The following is a 12976-nucleotide window of genomic DNA, read 5'->3' as shown; positions in this document are numbered from 1 at the left end:
TAAACACTGTGTCCCAGTGTCCCATCATCCTTTCTGTACACCAGAACATCCAGAAACGGAAGCTTTCCATCACTTTCCACCTCCATGGTAAACTTGATGCTAGGATGCAGGGAATTAAAATGATCTAGGAGGCGGTCAAGAGCCTCTCTCCCATGAGGCCACACCATAAACGTGTCGTCAACGTACCTCCAGAAACAGTACCAACACAGCGAGGCCGTTTTGGTTAATGTTACAAGGCCAGATCAGTCAATCATCCAGACTGTTGCCCCTGCAACTACTGAAAAGGCTGCCGCCCCTCTTCTGGAACCACATGTTTGTCTGGTCTCTCAACAGATACCCCTCCGTTGTGGTTGCACCTACGATGCGGCTATCTATGTCGCTGTGGCACGCAAACCTCATCAACGGCAAGGTCCATGGTTCATTTGGTGGGGGAGGGGGGGGGGAATTTGTTAAATTAACGATATTTATATTGCTTTATGTATGGATTTTTAATTTTTAGAGTGAGTTGTTCAAAAGCTGAGCTGTATACAGGAAGTACCATGTATCATACTTTTTGCACACTCGTTGTCAGTTTCTGCCAATACTCTATATGGAATGATGGAATCTCTTATGATTTTGACAAGTGTGCTAATTTATGGGTGGCAGTCAGTTTGAAGTGATGGAAAACACTACTGTTACAGGTCATCTTTCCTGTATGTAAGGCGTTGAGTCACAAACGGTTTTACCTGTGTTGTATTATTGTATTTCACATGATTAGTTGACTTATGTCACTTAATTATGAACTGAGTTGATCAGTAGTTTACATACATTTATGTACCGTTTGGCATTTTAAAATAGTTTATGAGGGCTAAACTGTCTGGACATACTAATAGCTAACAGCTAAATTAGTAAACGATAATATGCAGATGCTGAACTGCAGCTAGGCAGCGGTAACTGTTTGCAACGAAAAATTACATTTGTGTAGACACTGATATGTTGTCGACATGTACATAAGACGGATGAGGTACTGCATTGCGCATAATTTGGACTGAACATTGTCAAATATGGATGCACTATGTATTTTAGCTCATTCGTGCACTACACTCGATTTGAATGGTAATGTTAAACAACACTTGGAATGTTGCATTATTGACACAGCTGGTATGTGAGACTTGTGTGAAAACATGGATTCTGTGTATCCTGGACTACCACATCGACCATACACAGTTAACAGTGGAAACGAGGCAACAAATGAAACACAATGCGTTAGCTTGTGAAATGCCCACGTATCAATATATGTACGTACATATTGACTGTTTAGCTTTCATTTATAGCTAGATAAACGTTTAATGTCAATAATATATACGAAGTTCATTTATAGTTCTATAATCATATGCTTTACTAATAAGACAAACAGATGGGCATATACTAATGGTGTGAACTGTCATGTCGTAACAGAAAGCCGTATGGTTACAGGAAGCCCATACTAAAATGTTAAATATCCAGAGGCTTTGGATTATATGTTTCATGTATGCTCGACGTACCAGCAAACAGAGACTATATGGTACAGACAGCCACAGCAACCCTACCATTTCTATCAAGACAAAGTTTACCGTAGTAATAATCGTGCCTTATGATGCAACCTCGAGTGCTGCCCCTCCGCCTTAAGTTTTAGGTATGTTTTTCTACAGCTCAAGGGGAATCCAGGGTGAAAAATATCATCTGGCCAAATACTAACGTGATGATTTCAGCTTGATGGCTTTGTAAAAAAATTGTACCCACTGAACTTCTATAACACCGCGTAAAGGTTTCTTTTTCTTCTAATGTTTTTGAAGGATTCCCCGTTGACTGTGCATTCAGTGTACGAATATTTACCACCTGAACACTGGTACCACAACTGTGGTTTTGAAAATGTGTGTGTGTGTGATTTTTGGGAACATTTAATGTTTATTGATTGTCGTATACACTTAACAGAAGCACTTAATGACTGTACACTTAGACTCCTGTAAATTGAAAAGCCAACGTGCTAAATAATTAGGGAACCGTGACAAGCAGGCACAAGCGTCATTTTAAATATAAATTAATATGTAATTAATACACACCCACTCTGGGGGCAGCGTGGCATCGCCTCTTTTTGACCATATGTTACTTTGAGTGCAGTTTTCATTTATGACGGAGCACTTGCGCATAATGATCTCATTAGCTGCGCTGTTTGCCACAGAATTTAATAAGGCAGCGTATTTCGTAATATTTCTCTCTGGAGGACGCCTACGTTCGTCTGCGACGCCAAATGAAGACGAAGGGGTTATATTATTACGAAATTTAACATCTTGCTGTGTTGGCTTGGTGGTATCTAGAGCGCTTGTGTAGTAGTATTAAGAAATGAAACGATAGTTTCTGTACATTCATTAAGATCGTTGACCTCGTCATTTATTTAAGTTCACACCCTGAGAAGTGACTGCTGTAAGACATTTCACAGCTAGCTTCCCGACCGCAGGAGGGGTTTGCAGGCAAGAAACTTTTGGATACATAAGATTTTTTTGTTACTTTCTGATCAACAGGACGGCTCGGAAGGTGATATAAGTCTCACTTCATATCTTTTGCTCGCTGTAGTTCATTCAAAGTACAGAAAGTTTCGCTCAACGAGCTGCCTGAAATGAAATAACACGTGAATGGTGACAAGAAGCCTACAGCAAGCGCCTTCTTTATCTGGAATGGCGTAAAAAACAGGATACAGAAGATCTGCATTAATTTCCAAACTTTCGCGAACATGTGACACTGGAAGTAGACGTCCCTATTCAGCGTCATCATTTGGTGTAATCCCAGCATTCCCAGCTGTCGAGTTACCGTTGAGTACTGATTAATGGAGTCCAGTACTTACCCACAAGAGCCTACAGATGTTTCTGTCACTCTTGGTAATACATAATAAATTGTTTTTAGGAAAAGGAACGTTTTCTAAAGAGGTATCTTCAAAGGTAGGGGAGAGATGATGTCACAGCACAGAATCTGTGCTTTAAAAAAGTGTGTTACATATCTACTATATATCTGACATGAGTTGAGAGGAGAAGAGTAAGGAATGTAATAATTCAGTTGACTATTGTTTTCTTATCACAGCAAGGTGAGATTTTAATTTAATTTTTCATTGACACAGATATGAACTGAGAGGTAATAAATGAAACATGAGAATGAGTTGAGAACGAGGGTTGATCCAGCTGCTGCGAACAGAGTTGAACTGTGATCAAAGCTGCAGCTCCTGTTGGAAAAGAATGACCATAGTTATGATAACAAGAAAGGGTCACTTAATAAGTTAGTCTATGTTCCTGTCACTATACATAAAAATATAGAAACTCTGAGAAGGTTATAAGTACCAGTCGTAATGCTCATGAATTCTTAACTTAATAATATTATGTTGTGAATAACACACTCCAGATCACGTTTTATTAAGTGATAACCATTACAATGTTCAGATGACACTAAAATACAGAATTGTTGCTACCACTCGTATCAACTAATGTGTATCGTACCTAAATGAAAGCAAATGCATACCTTGTGTACAATTCATGTGCTTATGACTACCGTATCAAATGCTCAAAATTTTGAGATTGTGTAACAATACACTAGTCGGCAAAACTTCAGGACGAAATTAACTTTCACATGATGTATCTCACATAACAATCAGTTTAATAAGCCACAGCTGCAAAATACTAACACGAATTCTTTACAGACGAATGGAAAAACTAGTAGAAGCCGACCTCGGGGAAGATCAGTTTGGATTCCGTAGAAATACTGGAACACGTGAGGCAATACTGACCTTACGACTTATCTTAGAAGAAAGATTAAGGAAAGGCAAACCTACGTTTCTAGCATTTGGAGACTTAGAGAAAGCTTTTGACAATGTTGACTGGAATACTCTCTTTCAAATTCTAAAGGTGGCAGGGGTAAAATACAGGGAGCGAGAGGCTATTTACAATTTGTACAGAAACCAAATGGTAGTTATAAGAGTCGAGGGACATGAAAGGGGAGCAGTGGTTTGGAAGGGAGTGAGACAGGGTTGTAGTCTCTCCCCGATGTTATTCAATCTGTATATTGAGCAAGCAGTAAAGGAAACAAAAGAAAAATTCGGAGTAGGTATTAAAATCCATGGAGAAGAAATAAAAACTTTGAGGTTCGCCGATGACATTGTAATTCTGTCAGAGACAGCAAAGGACTTGGAAGAGCAGTTGAACGGAATGGACAATGTCTTGAAGGGAGGATATAAGATGAACATCAACAAAAGCAAAACGAGGATAATGGAATGTAGTCGAATTAAGTCGGGTGATGTTGAGGGTATTAGATTAGGAAATGATACACTTAAAGTAGTAAAGGAGTTTTGCTATTTGGGGAGCAAAATAACTGATGATGGTCGAAGTAGAGAGGATATAAAATGTAGACTGGCAATGGCAAGGAAAGCGTTTCTGAAGAATACAAAATTTGTTAACATCGAGTATAGATTTAAGTGTCAGGAAGTCATTTCTGAAAGTATTTGTATGGTGTGTAGCCATGTATGGAAGTGAAACATGGACGCTAAATAGTTTGGACAAGAAGAGAATAGAAGCTTTCGAAATGTGGTGCTACAGAAGAATGCTGAAGATTAGATGGGTAGATCACATAACTAATGAGGAGGTACTGAATAGGATTGGGGAGAAGAGGAGTTTGTGGCACAACTTGACCAGAAGAAGGGATCGGTTGGTAGGACATGTTCTGAGGCATCAAGGGATCACCAATTTAGTATTGGAGGGCAGCGTGGAGGGTAAAAATCGTAGGGGGAGACCAAGAGATGAATACACTAAGCAGATTCAGAAGGATGTAGGTTGCAGTAGGTACTGGGAGATGAAGAAGCTTGCACAGGATAGAGTAGCATGGAGAGCTGCATCAAACCAGTCTCAGGACTGAAGACCACAACAACAACAACATCTCTGCCAAGTAACATTGCTCGATGAAACTTAAACCGTACACAGGAAGAACTTCTACGGTGTAGTACAGGAGGTAACTAAAATATACACGAAATGAGAGGAACAGAAATCAAACTTTGGAAGACACTGCAAAGACAACAGTCGCACTGAAGTCACCTCTTTTCATGACGAACCCGTGCACTTACCAAAGGCGGGACACGGTCTTAATGCAGTGTGTGATTACCACGGACAGCATTTCATGCTCTGTAAGTTGCTCCCATGCAGACCAGAAGAATGGAAAGGAGTTCTTGTGGTAGGGTGTTCCATTTCTCTACCAGCGCGGCTGATAACTGTTGAACGGTCGTTGGTGGGTGTGGATGTGCTGCAATACGTCACCCCAACGCCTCCCACACGTGTTGGACGGAATTTAATCCGGCGGAGCGGGCTGGACAGTCCATTCCCCGAATACTCTCTCGTTCCAAGAGAACCTCCACCTGCTCTGTTGGAAGCGGTCGCGCAGTGCCATCCACAAAAATGAAGTCGGGGCCGTATGCACACTGAGAAGGAGTGCATTGTCACAATAACGTTGACTAGTGAGGGTATCATGTTCGAAGATCCAATTACGGCAAATTCCACTTGGTGGATAGTAGATGTACTGATCATTGTTTCATTGTCGTCTGCCGACAGATAGCGTAGTGGCATAGCTACCAGAACGCCACCTTTGTCTACCCTGTAATAGGGAATGCACACAGCCAGAAGGCGCGACTTTGAAAGGGGTCGTCAAATTGTGGCCTTCCGAATGGCAGAATGGTCCTTTCGGAGAATTGGGAGAATTTCCGTACAATTTGGAGGTACTGAGTCAGTTATGCATCGATGGTCACGTGAATATTCTCGCAACCTTAGACGAGGTTCTGAACGTCCACGCAGAACAGTGCCACCCAGGATCGTCGTATTGCAATGGTAGCAGTAACAGATCGTACAGCTACCCCATCACAGATAGGAAGCCGTGTGAGCCCAGGCGTGTCAACACAACTGTCGCGAACCTCTTATTAGTGTTGAGACTAAGAACACGGAGACCTCTAGCCCATCTTCCACGCACCTCACAGCATAAATGTGAGCGGCTCCACTGGTGCCGTCAGAGGATCTCTTGGAAATTGGAGTGGTTCAAATGGTTCAAATGGCTCTGAGCACTATGGGACTCAACTGCTGAGGGCATTAGTCCCCTAGAACTTAGAACTAGTTAAACCTAACTAACCTAAGGACATCACAAACATCCATGCCCGAGGCAGGATTCGAACCTGCGACCGTAGCGGTCTCGCGGTTCCAGACTGCAGCGCCTTTAACCGCACGGCCACTTCGGCCGGCTAATTAGAGTGGTGTTCCGTGGTCTTTAGCGATGAAAGCAAACTTTGCCTGCAACGAATGATGGACGTTTGCGCGTCTCGTAGAGTGCATTCTTCCAAAACATACTTGCCCCACCCCAGACCTCGTTCACCTTTGGGGTTTCTGTAGGGGGCGTTAACCCGCGCCCAGCGCCCATTACGAGCAAACTACTGTTATCGCAACAGGAAGGTGATGTGCCGTTCCCACAGGATAATACACACCCACACACTGTCCGTGAAACTCAACGTGCCCTGCAAGACGTGCAGCAATTTCCCTGGTCACTACGGTCGCTGGGCTTGACTCCAATCAAGCACGTGTGGGATATGTTGGGACGAGAAGTGACTCGTGTGACGTGTCGACCAGCAACTTTTACTCATCTACGTAAACAGGTTGAGCAGACGTGGCATAACGTGTCCCACGACAGTATTGGCCGTCTGTACGATCGATTGGATGCTAGAGTCTGCGAGCGCACTGCCGCCTGTGGACACTACACCACGCACTGATGTGGGTGTTTCAGCATAGGTCGATACCTAATACCTCAGAACCGCTTATGTTATTGATCTGTAAATGTAATCATTTCGTGTACTCTATATGCACTGTTGCAACAATAAATCTTGAGTGAATTTGAAACCTCTGAAAGGGTGTGATTTTTCCAGCAATGTATATCTATTGGTTTACGTGTAGACTAACTTAATGATAATAAACTGCCAGTTTGTTATAGTTGTGGTTTTCAGGTCGGAGACTGCTTTCATCCAGCTCTCCACGGTAGTCTATTCTGTTCATTCCTCTTCATCTCTGCATATCTGTTGCAGCCTGCATCCATTTGAACCTGCTTACTGTGTTCAAAACTTGGTTTTCCTCTACAATTTTTACCCCTCCCCCTCCCTCCCCCTCCCCGCCCTCCCCCCCTCCCCCTCCCACCACATGCACACTTGCTTCCATTGCTAAACTGGTTATTCCTTCAGGGTCCAGGATGTGTTCTGTCGACCAATCCTTTTTTTTATTCAGGTTGTGCCGAAATTTCTTTTTGCTTAATCCTATCCAACTTATTCGCTCTAGCCAGCTAACCTTTAGCATTCTTCTATACTGTCAAAAGCTTCTGTAGTATCACAAACTCCTGTAGTATTACAAGCTTCTGTTCTCTTGTTTTCTTCGTTACTTGTCGTTCCCATTTTGTTTCCGTTACAAGGTCACATTCCGTACAAACATCTGACTACTGGTTTATCCCATGGTATTTACCTCTTGCGATTACCTTCCAAACATCAAGCAAGTATTGCTTCTGATGCGGAGGTTAAACGTCGCTAGTGTTTACTCAAAACAAATTTAATATTAGGAGGCCATCGTAAGAAAACACCTAGAAAATAATTATGTGGAGAACGGAAAATACAAAGGTGGACATATCGCATTCATCTAGCTGCTACTTACTGCTCCCAGCAGCTTCCTGATTCCCAGGAGGATGTGTGACGCCTGCTTCGCCCCCAGTTGCGAGCTCTTCACCAACTGAGAAACAAAAAACAATATTTTAACGTAATTGTACAGAGATAATTGTAGAGGTAAAAATATCTCTATTTGCTACTTGTGACAGTCAGGTGAACAACATAGTCAAAAGATACCTCTGATAGCCCTTATTGTATGAGAAAATGTTGTCGCAATAGATTAACCACGAAAAGTTGTAGCAACACAGCAGCCGTGCCATATGAAAAGTTATCAAGAGTGCATAACAATATATTTATATTCCTGCTACACGGTTGTGTGTGCTAATAATGAACTGATCTAGTACTGTATGGTGCTGGTAACTTTCCGCTTTACTGCATCGCCTGGACTGCAGTTTCACCATGAGACGATTCTAATGCCGTCTTGCAGGAAATGGTATCAAGTACGAACTAAATGACTGTGTCGAGAAATTGAGACCTAATGCACAGCTTTCACCGCTCTTGGAAGTGCTAACATTTCTACACGCAAAACCAATTTCTGCTTGATCTAGAGAGAAACACTACCATATTTGTTGAGGTACACAACTTCACATTTTACGCGGGTCTTCCAGAAATTAAAGAATTAAAGCACTAAATGTATACACCATCTGATGATGAGTTGCTAGGCAGCTCGAAACCGGTCATGGTTAAATAAAATACATCTACATAAAAGGCGACTGGTTGCAGTAATTTCTGAAAACCTGTTCATACCACAGTCGCAGTGCTCCACATCCACAATGGATAAAAGTCTTATTAAAGATACTAACTCGTCCCGAACTAACGTTACCGACTGGCCGCCGTGTCACCATCAGCCCACATGCGTCACTGGATGCGGATATGGAGTGGCATGTGGTCAGCACACCGCTCTCCCAGCCGTATGTCAGTTTCCAAGACCGGAACCGCTACTTCTCAATCAAGTAGCTCCTCAATTTTCCTCACAAGGGCTGAGTGCACCCCACTTCCAACAACGCTCAGCAGACCGGATGGTCACCCATCCAAGTACTAGCCCAACCCGACAGCGCTTAACTTCGGTGATCACTGAGTGGGTAATATGAGACTTAAAACAAATTAAAAAATTGTAAAAATTGAGCAGTAATATTTAGGAAGGTAATACAGTACACCCCACTAAACAGTAAGTAAAATGTAAAATAATCACTAGTGATGCAAGGAACTCCTTCGATAACTCTCCATACAAGTGAATTAATACATGTTAGAACTGATTAAATAAAGGTAAACAACATCCACGCATCACGCCTTAGGCCTGTACCGTATGGCCAACTGCCGCCAAGAAGACAGTACGAGGAGTAATCTGTGATCGTGGGACATGTGATCAGATTGTCGCCAGTCCCTCCAGCGATTATTTTTACACAAACACCTCTTCGTTTCGCCTTATGAGGTTGAATGATCTACGGTCCAAATTTCCGTACGTGAGAAAAAAATCTGAGGAGGTACCAGGAATCGAACCCAGGTCCTTCCACACCGAAGGCAGCGACGCTAACCTTTTTTCTTTTTTGTCGCTTCCTTCCTTTCGATCTGTTTCTTCGTTGTTGTTTCGTCATTGGTTCTATGATGACATTATCAAATTTCTTCGATGAGAATTTCACCCTCCTGGTCGAATGCACTCAGCTACCGTGCGAGCAATCTTTCGGCTACTGCGGCGTTCCACAACTTAAATTAAACTTATGAATCTTTTACAAAGCTTTTATTTATTCATCTTAACTAGCCTGCAACAAACGCTGGGATGCATACGCAAAACCAAAAGCCGACTTAATTTTCATTCACTTGCTGATTATGAATGAAATTTTGACATTTACAAACGAAAATCCCCACTACAAACTTTATTTATCTCTTTTCTGATACCTCGACATACGCCTGCAATGTTGTACCGAAACAGCATGAAACCCATATTATGATGTCCATACGAGGCTCTTACCAAAATGAGTCCAATTTCTTAGCAAAGCCCCCCCCTCCCCCCCCCCAAATGATGAGTTTTTATACAGGATGATAAACACGTCAACAAATTATTGTGAAATGCAGGAAGACTTGAAGATAGTTAGATCTTGTTCTACAGGTCATCTGATGATCTTAAATACAGACAAATGCGATTCAATACTAGAAAAAGAGATGAAAAGACCTACTTTAATTGTATGGTCAACAATCAGTGGACTCTGACACTGCTGTCAAGTGAGTGAGAACTGCTAGCAAAGTGAATTATTTTGTCTTTGTTTTCCCGAATATCACGGACTGTAGTTTCGTCCATATTGTAAATCCATTCTGCCTTCTTCGGGTATGTATGTTACTTCCAGTTTCTGCTGTATCGTTAATACAACACGTTTTCGCTTTTCAGGCATTTTTCAGCACTAACAGAAACCAACGATTGTATTCCGCAACAATTGCAGTACAGCGCTTGCAGTGTTCTAACAACATGTTGTTTACTACACTAGTATTTCGTAACATGACTTTATCGCTCGCTCGCCACCATTCCCAGAGTAAAGAAAAAATTTAAAAAGTCGAGAGTTTACTTTCTCTCAAATTTAAAAGAAACATATTGATAAGCGCGTGACTGCGTGTGAGATCGCTCTCTAAGTTTTCATATACTTTTAGGTTTCAGATACACATTTTAACGGTTTTTGTGATAATATTTACTATATAAGTGACTTATTAGTGGTTTCTTCATTCACCTCCGCCTTTCTTGTGTTATGACCTGATACTTGTGAGTGTTTCGTATCGAGCAACTTAACCTCTTACCTGTGTTTACATTCCGCGCTGACCAGTTGCAGCTGTAGCGGCGCATCGAAAGCTAAGTACTAATTAATTGTTTGTGTATAGTGGTTTATTTAGAACTTTAGTAGTCTTCAACCGGTGTTCTTGGTGTTTTCTGGTGAAATAATTTCAGAAGAAATTTTTGGGAACTGTTTTCAGTTTCGTTACTGTGTCATTAGACGTTTGATTTTCTTTCTGTGTTAGTCTTTTGTTATATTCTCATTTGCTGTTGATTAATACTGTTAATAATAGTAGTTACTTCCCTTGTAGAGTTAGTTTGTGACTATTGTAGTCAGTTTTTTAACATCTTCTTATTGTACTAGCGGAACTTAGATAAAGTAGTTTTCTTGTTTAAATAACTGTAAAATTTTACCATGAGTGAGAAGTGTGGGCTTTGCCGTAGGTTCGTGAGTAATGGATTGCGGTGTGAGACTTGTTCGAAGTATTTTCACTGGGGGGAATGCAGTGGGGAAGCCAGTGGGCATTCTGATAAGATCCTCTCCTGGAACTGCAGGTTATGTAGCAAGAGTAAGTTGATAGAGGAGCAGCAGCGTAAGATCTGTGACCTTCAGGTGCAGTTGAAAAGCGCACAGGAGAAGCTAGATAGGACGAGGAGAGAGAAGGGGGTTGGGGAATGGGAGCTGGCTATTGGCAAGAGATCTGCTAGGAGAAGGAGATTTTTCAGATAGTTTTACTATAGATGTTTGCCATAGATATGACCAACAGAGTCTAGTGGAGAGGAATCTCTAGTAGCTGTAGATGTAGTAAGTATGCAGCAGACCTCAGCAGTTACGGTTGCTAGGACAGTTGCAAAGTCTAAGAGAAAGAAGAAGGTTCTGCTGTTAGGTAGCTCTCATGGTAGAGGTGTAGGCCAGCAGTTGCAGGAAGTGTTGGGGAGTGAGTACCATGTCACCAGCATTGTGAAGCCTAATGCAGGATTGGCTCAGGTGACTGTTAACATAGGGGGGTTATGTAGGGATTTTACTAAAGAGGAGCAGGTAGTGATTTTGGGTGGGGCTGGTAATAGTATTGTTAGGGATGGGGAGTATAACATAGATGGTGACCTGGAAAAGATAGCCACTCACTCAGACTGGCAACACGAATGTGCATTTCGTGGAACTGTTTCGGCGTCACGATCGGCCTCATCTCAATACAGCCGTCAAGCGTAATAATATGAGACTTGGGGCTGCTCTGATGACAGAAGGCATGAGTGACATTTAGTGGTGTCGGTGGAGTCTATCAGCAGGACGGGTTTCACTAGACGTGGCCTGCACCTCAACAGGTATGGAAAGGGGAGGTTGGCAAAGCTTATAGATGACAGCATAGGTGGGGGTGGTGGATCACTAATGGGAAAATTCCTGTACTAGTGGGTGTTAGAGCTGCACCTTTTTTAGATTGAATTCAGCTGATAGGTATTCCTGCTTAAGGGAAGTTTCTCTAACAAAGAAACCACTTTCGACAAAGTTTAGGTATCCGAGTAATAAGGGAATTAGTATATTTCATCAAAATATACAAGGTATTAGAGATAAAGTTAGTGAACTGCTTATATATGTTGACTCTGAAATTATTGGCGTATCTGAACACTTCTTAAATAAGGAGATAATTCAGAGGCTTCCTTTACCAGGATACAGGTTGGCTGGCAGCTTTTCTAGAAGCTCTTTGCGGTGTGGGGGAGTAGCCATGTATGTGAAAAACGGTATCCCATTTGTGTCAATAGATGTTTCAAAGTACTGCACTGAAAAGGTGTTTGAATATTGTGCAGGTGTGGTTAAATTTAGTCGAGTTAAACTTCTAACTTTTGTTATTTATAGATCCACAGACTCCGATTTCACAACATTATTGCTAAAGCTAGAGGAGGTTCTTGGTTCACTTTATAGGAAATACAAAAAGTTAGTTATATGTGGTGACTTCAATATTAATTGTATAAGTCAAAATATCCACGGGTGTACTGCCGGTCTACAGTGTCCAACGGGCACAATATTTCGGCGATCATACATGTCGCCATCATCAGTTGAACTGACGGACTGAGCTCCTGTGAACGTGCCGGTGCGAAAATCCGTACGCTATGGCTGCTCATGGGGAACTGGGTTCGGTCGCGGCGGTGGCCGATTTAAATACCCTCCGCCCGCGGCGTACTCCCTCCGCCGTCCGGGCCCCGCGCCACGGTCGCGCGGTGGAACAGATTGCGACGGCGTCTGAGATGATGTCGGTGTGATGGCTCTGTCCGCTGTGGTCGTCACAACTATACGTTTGCTCGATTTACTCTTGATTAACCCAATCGCTGGTTCCCAAGCCTTGCTAAGATTATAGCCACAGTCACGGTTTATGAGGTCGTCATTGGTGCGAATTTCGATGGCCTCTCTAACAACGCTGTCCCAGTATCTCGACGTCTGTACCAGAATCCTCGTGCGTTCATACTCCATAGCGTGATTTTCCGACAAACAATGT

At 42.3% G+C, this 12976-nt stretch overlaps 1 long non-coding RNA gene across 1 annotated transcript in view; it reads right to left on the bottom strand.

Moving 5' to 3' along the window:
• Positions 1-3098: 3098 nt before the first annotated feature.
• Positions 3099-12976, bottom strand: part of LOC126259162 (uncharacterized) — a 35046-nt gene continuing 25168 nt past the window's right edge. Inside the window, exons 2-3 of the long non-coding RNA XR_007546475.1 lie at positions 7719-7793; positions 3099-3232 (exon numbers count right to left, since the gene is read on the bottom strand). This is a non-coding gene — a long non-coding RNA (uncharacterized LOC126259162). The remainder of the gene's footprint in view (positions 3233-7718; positions 7794-12976) is intronic.

The sequence above is a fragment of the Schistocerca nitens genome, chromosome 5, assembly GCF_023898315.1.
Source record: "Schistocerca nitens isolate TAMUIC-IGC-003100 chromosome 5, iqSchNite1.1, whole genome shotgun sequence".
Taxonomy (NCBI): domain Eukaryota; kingdom Metazoa; phylum Arthropoda; class Insecta; order Orthoptera; family Acrididae; genus Schistocerca; species Schistocerca nitens.
Note: the sequence above shows the minus strand (reverse complement) of the source record. Positions and strands in the feature narration are given on the sequence as shown.